The sequence below is a fragment of the Triticum urartu genome, chromosome 6, assembly GCF_003073215.2.
Source record: "Triticum urartu cultivar G1812 chromosome 6, Tu2.1, whole genome shotgun sequence".
In the NCBI taxonomy this organism is placed as follows: domain Eukaryota; kingdom Viridiplantae; phylum Streptophyta; class Magnoliopsida; order Poales; family Poaceae; genus Triticum; species Triticum urartu.
Window position 1 is genome coordinate 63,293,709 of NC_053027.1, and position 13,831 is coordinate 63,307,539.

Sequence of the window (13,831 nt, forward strand, 5' to 3'; positions counted from 1 at the left end):
AGGAGTTTTTTAATGGCATATCGTATTGCACTCTTTTTCATTTGTGAGTTTTTATCTCAATGTTTCTCATAATGTTTCTTAATGAGGCAGTATCTTCTCAAAAATCATATATCATGCTTTTTGTTTTCCCTTACCAGGGGTTTTAAAGGAAAACATATAAAGCATATTTATTGTTCTATAAAGTTACTAAAAAATTTATCCCCTTTCAGAAATTTTTCTCATATGAGTTGCCAAGAGACAATAATCATTATATGTTGTATTATTTTCTACTTATTTATCCCACTGATTGAAGGAGTTTAAACAACATATCAAAATATTATTCTCCTCATATTTTTCCCACAACATTTTTGGAGGAATCTTTCTCGAAATGAAGATGATGAACATTCTTAGGGAGGAATCTTTATCAAGACGATGCGTATTTTAGACTAACATAGATTGGAGAGGAGTGTTAAGGATTAAATTTATCTCGATGCAAAAAAATTAAATTTATCCTAATAATCAATGCTTAAGTCGGTTGTAGTTAGTGATAAGGTAATGCTAACTGCCTCGTAAAGAAGGTATAAATACCCAGTTTTCAATCAATGAGATTAATCGTTCCATCATTTTCTTTCATTTTAAAATAATTTTCTCTATATCAAAATCTAGGCAAACATATCTAAATGAGCTGCATAATAGTGTAATCGTTCATTTGGAACTTGTTAATGAATAAAATCAAGCACATATTACTTTCTCTCGTTTCCTTGCTAACCCTAGGTAGCTAGGGCAAACTTTCCCCTCCAGATTTTACCAGTGAGCCTGTGGACTCGCCTTCCCTCTACCTGCCGTTTCGGCGGTCGGTGGTGGGAGGGAAGTCCCGCCACCTCCGCCCCGTTAGTAGTTTGGGTTAGGTTTTTTAGTCCTCGCCGGTGCGGCGCTCGAGCAGATGACGATGTTTCTTCTTCAAGTTTGTCTGCCGAGTTTCGATCCCCTTTAGTTCGTCCGCTTGGATGTAGTCGACGGAGTTCCGACATAGATTCCTCCTGTCTCCTTGGGGTGGGGGGTGGGGGGGGTGAGGTTAGAGTTTCTCATCATGTGGCGAGATTTGGTGTCAGGTAGTTCAAATCTATGCAAGAGTTCAACAACAACGACTGTGACTCCAAAACGTTGGTCCTAAGGGGCACGTGCACGAATATTTTTTCGGCTGTCATCGACAAAGGTCAAGCTGGCCCCGGTAGGGGAACGACAACAGCAGCGCGTCGGCGGCTCGTTCTGGTGACAGTAGTGGTCGTTCAGGTCTCGGAGTCTTGATGTAATTTTTATTTTGTTTGAGATGCTTTGTATTTTTAGTGAACTTTTATAATATCTGATCCTTAAACAAAACTCGTTCATGAATAAAGTTTTGCAGTTCCCTGAAAAAAAGTATCTCACGGGAAATTCACTTGACCCAGTTCTCTAGCCCCCGTGAGGCCGTGACTCCAAAAGAAAAAGAAAAGGGTCGGTGTCCTCCGGCGACTTCGCCCAGCCATCTCCCCGGCGATCCCGGCGGCGGCCACTGAAGGCTTTGGCTTCACCTCCCTCTCCCGATTCGATCGATGTGAGTTCTTCTTCTTCCTGTAATCTCACAGTTTCCTTTTTCTTTTCTCTTCTCTTCTCTTCTCGCGGAACCGAACCCTAGCTACAGTTTTGTGATTTGTCCCCAAATTACGTAATTGCATCTACTTGCTCAGTGCGGAGCCTAGCTGAGGCGGGAAGGTAGATCGATGGATGCTCCGGAGGTGATTCCCCAACGGTGAGACCTCCAATCCCTCCCATCTCTTCTATTCTCCCCAACAGTTTCTTTCCTTTAGTCCGTTCCGCTGGATGTTGTGTGTTGGATGTTTTGCCCCGGCAGTTGCTTCAAGAAATTGACGCCAGTTTGCATTTTTCTTTTGTTGGCGCCAATGTCTCAGTGTCCATCCCAAGAAGAAACCATGTGTGGATGGCAATCAACAGCAGCATTCCCAGACATCCATGGGCCGCGCGATATCCGAGGTGCTTAACGATGACAACATCCTCATCGAGATCCTCATCCGTGTCGGCTTCCCTACCACCCTCGTCCGCGCTCTGCAAGCGCTGGTACCACCTCGCCTCAGACCGCGGGTTCCTCTGCCGTTTCCGCAAGCGCAACCCACCCCGCCTCCTTGGCTTATACATCGACGTAAGGTGGACCGGGTTGGGGTTGTACGCTACTCCGCGCTTTGTCCCACTGCAGCCCCAGGCCCCGGAGCTTGACACCGTTGTCCGCCGCGTGGCGAGCCATAGCTTCGACGCCTACGGTGACGGAATATGGATCATGCACTGCCAGAATGGCAGCATCTTCACCAGATACCGCAAAGGAACAGAAGTGACACATGGAGTTTACCGCCCATTGTGCCCTGAGAGAGACATGGACTTCATCCCACCACTCCCAACCGCCCAGAACCGCATGCAAAAACTTCTTGGTGCAATCCTCTCCAAAGAAGGCGATGGGCTGTCCTACCTGTATGTGTTGGCGGAGTGTACCGCGCAAACAAAAACTTTCAAGGTGCGTGTGTATATGTTGCAAGGCGGCGTCTGGTGCATGCATACCTCGGCCACAACACAACTCCCTCATATGCTGCCTGCACTGAAACCTGTGCTTGTTGACGATAAAATTTATATGGCTGACGTCTTCAGTAATGACATTATTGTCTTGGATTTGGCGACCTCGAGTTTTTCCAGAATTCTGCTCCCACAAGGAGTGAAGTATCACACTCTTCACACCATCTTGTCTCGGGCTGATGATGCTTCTGGTCTATATCTCATCCATGTCCATGTCAAGGAGCATCAACTTTGCATCTGGCTCCACAAGGGGGACAACTGGTTGCTGGTCGATACCCTTTGTTTGCATCAGATGTGGGCTAACTTGAGGATGCGAGATCACACGCTTGAGGACGAGGTTATTAGTTACGCCTATATAAGCCAGGTGGGAGATAATGTTCAGTTTGTGTTCTTGAAGACAATGTGTGGACGCATACTCTATCTGGACGTCACTAGCAGGACACTACATAAAGTGCATGGGATGGCAGAAAAGGATCGACATTTCAGTGCTATCTATCCTTTTATGATGATTTGGCCGCCCATATTCCCTGCGCTCAAGGATGATCATGCAAGGTTTTCTCTTTTGAAGGCCTTTACATGATCTATGTATTGCTCTTGTTGAGGCAGTTTGTTTTGCACAGAAATTTCTATACTGCGGGTAATACCTTCGTATTAAGTTTACTCTGTACCTAACATGATTTATTCGACTCACTTGTGGAAGCTTAAAGTTTGTTATGTTTTTCATTTAATACTTATCCATGCAAGATAAGAATATCTTGATATCAATCAATCGATTCATAACAGCATGTATTTACTTTCTGATCCAAAAATTGTACGAATTCATTAATTTCTGATGTACCAAGTAAATACTCATTGTCGGAGGTTTCTAAATATGTGCATATTTTGTTTGGCCCATTGAGCGTAAATGGTACAAGCTCTCTCAACAATAATTTTGGATGAACGCAATTTCTGTGAACAGTCAAACAGTTTTAACATGTCTTGGCAAAAGATTATGATCAGTCCTGGCGGCTTTATTTTTTACTGCCCTTCACAAATGCTACTATCCCTTCCTATCAAGTATCAAGTTACATCATATATAAACGTTTTGCACACATGTCTTCTAGTTGATTCAACTTCTCCTTGAATTGGCCTTCTTTTTTCTGGTAGGCAGGGGAGTTGGGTGGAAATGGGTCAACCTGAAACTGTAAGCACATGAGATCTTCTAGTGTACAATGTTGGTTGAGCAGGTGAAGTAAATCTATGTGCATATCTTTTTTTGCTTTCTTACCAATTTAAAAGGTGATGTGTGATACATTGTTTTAGGATTCCAGTGCATGAATTTGATTAATTACTAAACTGTTTAGTTATCACATTTCCAAAAAAGAGAACTTGTCTTTGAGTTACATATCGGATGTGTCTGCTATGTACTCTGTGGAGGTATGATAGTACAGCTAATTGTTCTTCTGCTGCTTGGATGATGCTTGTTTTGTGTAGGTACGTTTCTTTTTCGCGAAGCAGCTTCAATAGAAGTTTTTATTTGAGTTATCATAGAGGAGAAACATTCGTAATAGGGGTGTCCCCTGTGCATGAGTGCATGGTTGGCGATATCACAATGGGCAATCAAGGATAGCTAAGAGAACCTAGAGGGACAGGGGTTAGACTATGAACTGTGGTCGTCAAGCTAATATACCTCAGAGTATCAATCCTTTGTATGTTCGGAGTTTTGTTGTATAACGGAATTGATGTGTCATGTCTGTATGCTGAAGCATGCTGTCTCTCTCACATGGATTTCAATTATGAATCGTATGCTCATGGTTATGTATGCTTTCTGTTTCATATATGTGTCAATGAAGATTTTCCTTTTATATGACAAGTAGTGTATAATAAATCCATTCTAAAAAGTATGGTACCTGGGTGTGGTTTTCCCCTCTATAACCTGCTTGTAGTTTGGGAGGGATATCAAGGGTCAGGGCATTTATTATATGAACAGTTCCATCGTTTTGACTTTTGGGTACTGCATAGAGTTGGACCTCCATTTGTAGAGCTACTTCTCAGTTCTCCAGATCCTTGTCATGCTCAATTATGTCCATCCTGATCCTTGTTCTGTGTTGCTTTGAACAGGGACGCCAAGTGAAGAAAAGGGGATATCCGGAAGGTCTTTAGATCACAGTACTTTTCTGGCAAAGCCTATCTTAGTGTGCACAAACTTTGTTTTCAGTCAGTCACAAGTTTATTGGGTACTGGATAAGGATGTTATGTATATGTGTAACTGGATCAGTTGCTGCTCTGCCCCTTTTGTAAGAATCCTTGTATGTTTATGCTTGAAAAAGCTATCTGTCCAGAGTCCGATCTATCTGTGTTGCGGTATGTCTTCTCCATTTTCAGATTATGTTCTGTTTAGCAATGTGCAGCTCTACCGACTGTTTACAGATGATATTTTGCACCTGGCAACTCAGTATGCATGATGGATTGCGCTAAATACAAGATCCTTCTCCATCCGAGGAGCTTCTATTAAGCTGATGTGTTGCCTCGAGTCTTGGTGCACACTAACCTATGAAGCTCAACTCTATATCGAACTGAGCTACTAATGCTTTTTCTAACAAAAAGTTCGAGCAGTGAATTGAAAAAGGGTCAAGCTTGCACCTGCTTGACGTTTTTTTCATTCTTCATTCTGAGGTGGATTCGAACTTGAGAAGTATCCCTTGATGCTACAAATAAACATTTCAAGTGTCCAGAATGTTATCGTAGTCGCTGATAGTTTGACGTGCTTATTATCTTTTGTTCGGTTTCAGGAATGCAAGACCAAGATCCGCAGAGGAGAACTTTGCCTACTTGAGATTTTTCTCTTCCTAAGGAAATTATTTCATTAAGGTTCGTTCTAGGAATTACACAAAATAGCCCTCTTCAACTTTGGAGCTCATTTGATCCCCTCTCGATCTCCTGTGCCTCCTCGGTGAGGTGACGGTCCCCCAAGCACTCCTCTTCCTTCCGGTGACGATGGTCGTCCATGTCCTGTCCCCGAGCTGAGCTCATCCCCGCCTCACAGCTCCTGTCCCCTCCAGTTGTCTTCCTCCTTGACCAAGGTTAGCCTCTGCCACAGTTCAAAAAAAAAAAAAGTTAGCCTCTGCCTCCTCCTCTCTACCAGGATGAGATAAGCTTGCTGCTCCAGATCCAAGATGGATTGCTTACTGCACAATGTCACCTTGTTAGTGGCCAAGACAGGCCGACTGTTCCCTCTGCCATGTTTCCTTTTGAGCAAGTTAAGTTAGACATCACAGTACTTAGTAATGCTTGCTACTACTCCCTCCGTTCCAAATTACTCATCGTGGTTTTAGTTCAAATTTGAACTAAAACCACGACGAGTAATTTGGAACGGAGGGAGTAGTATATGACATGAACAAGCCTTGCATGGTGACGATAGCCCTTGATACATTTTGCTTCTTTCAATAACTTCTATGAGCAATGCCAGCCCTGATTGCCCTGTTACCTGCTTCTGTCTATATATGAATGTTACATCTGTGCTGATCTTGTCTGAAAACAATCACAATCTGATAGTTTCTGTAACCAGCTGTGTAAGAAACTTTTGGTGCAATTTAAGGGCAAGTTCAATCAATACTTGTACAGTCCATCTTGCAATTTAGAATGTGTCCATTACACACACGTGCGATTCAGGATGATATGTCTTCGTTCAAATATCCTAAGCCCAGGATAATGTACCTATCTACATAGTCTTACATTTAACGGGTTAGCTTGAGCAAATTTATCAGTCACAGCAGAAGGTAACAGTTTAGCTTCGAGTTCAAAGGATGATATCGAACTAGCAGTGGGTCTTGTGAGCTTCTGTTTAGACAGGCTAACTGTTACAGACTTTATCATGCTCTGTGTGTGTGTGTTCTTTATGGTGCTTTTGGTCTGGTTGCAGTAATGTCGTCGTATTTTATGTTTCAAAAGTTGACGTTGCCTTGCTATGATCAATCCATGCGGACGGAATAAATAGTCTATTAGTTCAGTTGTGATAATGATCTGGCGACTGGTGTCTGGTGGCACATAAACTTTAACTGACTGAGTTGGTGTATTCATATACAGATAGATGGGCTTGTGTGGATGCTGCTGGTGGTTTTTTTGCTTGTCACAAATTTGTTGGCATACTGAATGAAGACCGGTTTCTTGGTCCCAGGGGATGGAGCATGTCTGAAGTTTGAGGAAACATAAACAAAGTCATCGAGGGCAGATCATGGGGCTCATGTACGCCACTCAGTTCTCGCGGGTGCCTTTTGATAGCGCTCGATGTTCTTATCATTTTCGTGAAGTTGGCGTCAGGCAGAGGGTCGGTGTCGGCTGTTGTTGGGGTTGAACTGATTTCAGTCCCAGCATTATTAGGTAAAAACTAATCATGTTCGAAAGCTGCCGCAAGAATGTTCGCGCTGACTTGAATGTGGCTTGTTGGTATTGTCGCTGTAAATTTGTTCTGGACACCCTATGAGGGTATCTTCCTGTATTACTTCTGACTCATATTGGGATTGATTGATCATGAACATGGTAAATTGCATGTATTTGCTAGAACTACACTGGAAAGATTTCATTGGCCAGGCAAAACAAAATATGCAATGTATTTTCTTCAATATTTCATCCTCAAGGAAATAAATGCATGCAGTTCCTTCACCCCAATACGAAGAGTATTGCTCACCCTCTCGCACTCGGCTGGATCCATGACGCAAAATCTGAGTCGTTTTTTTCTTCTTCTGAAATTGGGTAGGACATAATAATTGAACCTAAGCAATAATCAAAAGGATATGGATCCAATCTATAACTCAATCTAGCATCTTTCCTATTTTAATTACTCTCTTTACTACTGTACTTAGATAAATATTCCATATCAATATGCATACATATTGCTTAATCCTATATTCATGGACATAACAGTATATAGGAAGGTATAAGAATAAACATTTTCACTACTATATACTAGGTAGGTATAAGAATAAACATTTTCACTTCTTATTCTTTGGTCATGACCATGTTATAAAAAAGCATGCATTTGTTGGAGAACGCAGTAATTTTAAAAAAATTCCCACGCACACGCAAGATCCATCTAGGTGATGCATAACAATGAGAGGGGAGAGTAGACTGTAAGCGGAAGCGTTATGACAACGCGGTTGATGTAGTCGTACGTCTTCACGATCCGACCGATCCTAGCACCGAAAGTACGGCACCTCCGCGATCTGCACACATTCAGCTCGGTGACGTCTCATGAACTCTAGATCCAGCTGAGGTCGAGGGAGAGTTTCGTCAGCACGACGGCGTGATGACGGTGATGATGAAGTTACCGACGCAGGGCTTCGCCTGAGCACTAAACGATACGACCAAGGTGGAAATCTGTGGAGGGGGCACCGCACATGGCTAAACAATCAACTTGTGTGTCTATGGGGTGCCCCTCCCCCGTATATAAAGGAGTGGAGGAGGGGAGGGCCGGCCCTCTCATGGCGCGCCCAAGGGGGGAGTCCTACTCCCGATGGGAGTAGGATTCCCCCTTCCCTAGTTGGAGGAGGAGGAGAGGAAGGAAGGGGGAGAGAGAGGGAAGGAAAGGGGGGCGCGCCCTCCACCTTGGCCGCCTCCTCCTCTCTCCCACTAAGGCCCAATAAGGCCCATTGACTCGGGGGGGGGGGGTGTTCCGGTAAATGCCCGAACTCACCCGGAACCATTTCAATGTCCAAACATAGCCTTCCAATATATCGATCTTTATGTCTCAACCATTTCGAGACTCCTCGTCATGTCCGTGATCATATCCGAGACTCCGAACTACCTTCGGTACATCAAAACACATAAACTCATAATACCGATCGTCACTGAACGTTAAGCGTGCGGACCCTACGGGTTCGAGAACTATGTAGACATGACCGAGACTCACTTTCGATCAATAGCCAATAGCGGAACCTGGATGCTCATATTGCTTCCTACATATTCTACGAAGATCTTTATCGGTCAAACCGCATAACAACATACGTTGTTCCCTTTGTCATCGATATGTTACTTGCTCGAGAATCGATCGTCGGTATCTCAATACCTAGTTCAATCTCGTTACCGGCAAGTCTCTTTACTCGTTCCGTAATGCAACATCCCGTAACTAACTCATTAGCCACATTGCTGACAAGGCTTATAGTGATGTGCATTACCGAGAGGGCCCAGAGATACCTCTCCCATACACGGAGTGACAAATCCTAATCTTGATCTATGCCAACTCAATAAACATCATCAGAGACACCTGTAGAGCATCTTTATAGTCACCCAGTTACATTGTGACGTTTGATAGCACACTAAGTGTTCCTTCGGTATTCGGGAGTTGCATAATCTCATAGTCATAGGAACATGTATAAGTTATGAAGAAAGCAATAGCAACAAACTAAACGATCATCGTGCTAAGCTAACAGATGGGTCAAGTCAATCACATCATTCTCTAATGATGTGATCCCGTTTATCAAATGACAACTCATGTCTATGGCTAGAAAACTTAACCATCTTTGATTAACGAGCTAGTCAAGTAGAGGCATACTAGTGACACTCTGTTTGACTATGTATTCACACATGTACTAAGTTTCCGGTTAATACAATTCTAGCATGAATAGTAAACATTTATCATGATATAAGGAAATATAAATAACAACTTTATTATTGCCTCTAGGGCATATTTCCTTCAGTCTCCCACTTGCACTAGAGTCAATAATCTCGATTACAGTGTAATGATTCTAACACCCATGGAGTCTTGGTGCTGATCATGTTTTGCTCGTGAGAGAGGCTTAGTCAATAGGTCTGCAACATTCAGATCCGTATGTATCTTGCAAATCTCTATGTCTCCCTCCTTGACTTGGTCACGGATGGAATTGAAGCGTCTCTTGATGTGCTTGGTTCTCTTGTAGAATCTGGATTCTTTTGCCAAGGCAATTGCACCAGTATTGTCACAAAAGATTTTCATTGGACCCGATGCACTAGGTATGACACCTAGATCGGATATGAACTCCTTCATCCAGACCCCTTCATTTTCTGCTTCCGAAGCAGCTATGTACTCTGCGTCACATGTAGATCCCGCCACGACGCTCTTCTTGGAACTGCACCAACTGACAGCTCCACCATTCAATAAAAATATGTATCCGGTTTGTGACTTAGAGTCATCCGGATCAGCGTCAAAGCTTGCATCGACATAACCGTTTACGACGAGCTCTTTGTCACCTCCATAAACGAGAAACATATCCTTAGTACTTTTCAGGTATTTCAGGATGTTCTTGACCGCTGTCCAGTGATCCACTCCTGGATTACTTTGGTACCTCTCTGCTAAACTAATAGCAAGGCACACATCAGGTCTGGTGCTACCTCTTGAGCACTGCGTTGGTTTTCCCTTGAAGAGGAAAGGGTGATGCAGTAAAGTAGCGTAAGTATTTACCTCAGTTTTTGATAACCAAGGTATCAATCCAGTAGGAGACTACACGCACGTCGCCTCGTACCTACACAAACAAATAAGAACCTTGCAATCAACGCGATAAAGGGGTTGTTAATCCCTTCACGGCCACTTGTAAAAGTGAGATCTGACAGAGATAATAAATATTTTTGGTATTTTTATGATATATATGGAAAGTAATGATTGCAAAGTAAAAATAGATTGGAAACTTATATGATCGAAAATAGACCCCGGGGCCATAGGTTTCACTAGTGGCTTCTCTCAAGATAGCATAAGTATTATGATGGGTGAACAAATTACTGTCAAGAAATTGATAGAAAAATGCATAATTATGAGAATATCTAGGCATGATCATGTATATAGGCATCACATTCGCGACAAGTAGACCGAAACGATTCCACATCTACTACTATTACTCCACACATCGACTGCTATCCAGCATGCATCTAGAGTATTAAGTTCATAAGAACAGAGTAACACATTAAACAAGATGACATGATGTAGAGGGATAAACTCAAGCAATATGATATAAACCCCATCTTTTTATCCTCGATGGCAACAATACAATACGTGCCTTGCTGCCCCTGCTGTCACTGGAAAAGGACACCGCAAGATTGAACCCAAAGCTAAGCACTTCTCCCATTGCAAGAAAGATCAATCTAGTAGGCCAAACCAAACTGATAATTCGAAGAGACTTGCAAAGATAATTAAATCATACATATAAGAATTCAGAGAAGAACCAAATATTGTTCATAGATAATCTTGATCATAAACCCACAATTCATCGGATCTCGACAAACACACCGCAAAAAGAGTTACATCAAATAGATCTCCAAGAAGATCGAGGAGAACTTTGTATTGAGATCCAAAGAGAGAGAAGAAGCCATCTAGCTAATAACTATGGACCCGAAGGTCTGAGGTAAACTACTCACATATCATCGGAGAGGCTATGGTGTTGATGTAGAAGCCCTCCGTGATTGATTCCCCCTCCGGCGGAGCTCCGGAAAAGGCCCCAAGATGGGATCTCTTGGGTACAGAAGGTTGTGGCGGTGGAAATAGGGTTTCGTGGTGATCCTGGATGTTTTCGGGGTATATGGGTATATATAGGAGGAAGAAGTAGGTTGGTGGAGCTACGAGGGGCCCACGAGGGTGGAGCGCGTGCCCCCTGCCTCGTGGCCGCCTTGTTTGTTTCTTGACGTCCACTCCAAGTCCCCTGGGTCACGTTTGTTCCAAAAATAACTCTCCCGAAGGTTTCATTCCGTTTGGATTCCGTTTGATATTCCTTTTCTGCGAAACACTGAAATAGGCAAAAAACAGCAATTTTCACTGGGCCTTGGGTTAGTAGGTTAGTCCCAAAAATAATATAAAAGTGCTTAGTAAAGCCCATTAAACATCCAAAATAGATAATATAATAGCATGGAACAATCAAAAATTATAAATACGTTGGAGACGTATCAAGCATCCCCAAGCTTAATTCCTGCTCGTCCTCGAGTAGGTAAATGATAAAAACAGAATTTTTGATGTGGAATGCTACCTCTTGAGCACTACATTGGTTTTCCCTTGAAGAGGAAAGGGTGATGCAGCAAAGTAGCGTAAGTATTTCCCTCAGTTTTTGAGAACCAAGGTATCAATCCAGTAGGAGACTACACGCAAGTCCCTCGTACCTGCACAAACAAATAAGAACCTCGCAACCAATGCGATAAAGGGGTTATCAATCCCTTCACGGTCACTTACGAGAGTGAGATCTGATAGAGATAATAAGATAAATATTTTTGGTATTTTTGTTGTATAGATTGGAAAATAAAGATTGCAAAAATAAACGGCGATAGAAATAGCTTGTTGACGGCAGATTAATATAATGGAGAATAGACCCGGGAGCCATAGGTTTCACTAGTGGCTTCTCTCAAGATAGCATAAGTATTACGACGGGTGAACGAATTACTGTCGAGCAATTGATAGAAAAGTGCATAATTATGAGAATATCTAGGCATGATCATGTATATAGGCATCACGTCCGCGACAAGTAGACATAAACGATTCTGCATCTACTACTATTACTCCACAAATCGACCGCTATCCAGCATGCATCTAGAGTATTAAGTTCATAAGAACAGAGTAACGAATTAGGCAAGATGACATGATGTAGAGGTATAAACTCAAGCAATATGATATAAACCCCATCTTTTTATCCTCGATGGCAACAATACAATACGTGCCTTGCTGCCCCTACTGTCACTGGGAAAGGACACCGCAAGATTGAATCCAAAGCTAAGCACTTCTCCCATTGCAAGAAAGATCAATCTAGTAGGCCAAACCAAACTGATAATTCGAAGAGACTTGCAAAGATAACCAATCATACATAAAAGATTTCAGAGAAGAATCAAATATTGTTCATAGATAAACTTGATCATAAACCCATGATACGTCTCCAACGTATCTACTTTTCCAAACACTTTTGCCCTTGTTTTGGACTCTAACTTGTATGATTTGAATGGAACTAACCCGGACTGACGCTGTTTTCAGCAGAATTGCCATGATGTTGTTTTATGTGCAGAAAACAAGAGTTCTCGGAATGACCTGAGACTCCATGGAATATCTTACAATAAATAATAAAAAATCCTCGCGAAAGATGAAGACCAGGGGGCCCACACCCTTCTCACGAGGGTGGGGGGCGCGCCCCCCCTAGGGCGCGCCCCTACCTCGTGGGCCCCCTGGAAGCCCCCAGACTCCAACTCCAACTCTATATAACTGCTTTCGGGGAGAAAAAAATAGGAGAGAAGAAATCATTGCGTTTTACGATACGGAGCCGCCGCCAAGCCCTAAAACCTCTCGGGAGGGCTGATCTGGAGTTCGTTCGGGGCTCCGGAGAGGGGGATTCGTCGCCGTCGTCATCATCAACCATCCTCCATCACCAATTTCATGATGCTCACCGCCGTGCGTGAGTAATTCCATCGTAGGCTTCCTGGACGGTGATGGGTTGGATGAGATTCACCATGTAATCGAGTTAGTTTTGTTAGGGTTTGATCCCTAATATCCACTATGTTCTGAGATTGATGTTGCTATGACTTTGCTATGCTTAATGCTTGTCACTAGGGCCCGAGTGCCATGATTTCAGATCTGAACCTATTAGGTTTTCATCAATATATGAGAGTTCTAGATCCTATCTTGCAAGTCTATAGTCACCTATTATGTGTTATGGTCCGTTAACCCCGAAGTGACAATAATCGGGATACTTACCGGTGATGACCGTAGTTTGAGGAGTTCATGTATTCACTATGTGCTAATGCTTTGTTCCGGTTCTCTATTAAAAGGAGGCATTAATATCCCTTAGTTTCCATTAGGACCCCGCTGCCACGGGAGGGTAGGACAAAAGATGTCATGCAAGTTCTTTTCCATAAGCACGTATGACTATATTCGGAATACATGCCTACATTACATTGACGAATTGGAGCTAGTTCTATGTCACCCTATGTTATGACTATTACATGATGAACCGCATCCGGCATAATTATCCATCATTGATCCAATGCCTACGAGCTTTCCATATACTGGTTTACGCGTATTTACTTTCCCATTGCTATTGTTACAATCACTACAAAATACCAAAAACATTACTTTGCGTTCATTACTCTTTTGTTACCGTTACCATCACTATCATATTACTTTGCTACTAAACACTTGGCTGCAGATACTAAGTTTCCAGGTGTGGTTGAATTGACAACTCAGCTGCTAATACTTGAGAATATTCTTTGGCTCCCCTTGCGTCGAATCAATAAATTTGGGTTGAATACTCTACCCTCGAAA

The 13,831-nt window shown here is 42.8% G+C and overlaps 1 pseudogene; it reads left to right on the top strand.

The window, feature by feature from the left end:
* Window positions 1-1,418: 1,418 nt before the first annotated feature.
* Window positions 1,419-4,928, top strand: LOC125516108 (annotated as a pseudogene).
* The last annotated feature ends 8,903 nt before the right edge of the window (window positions 4,929-13,831 follow it).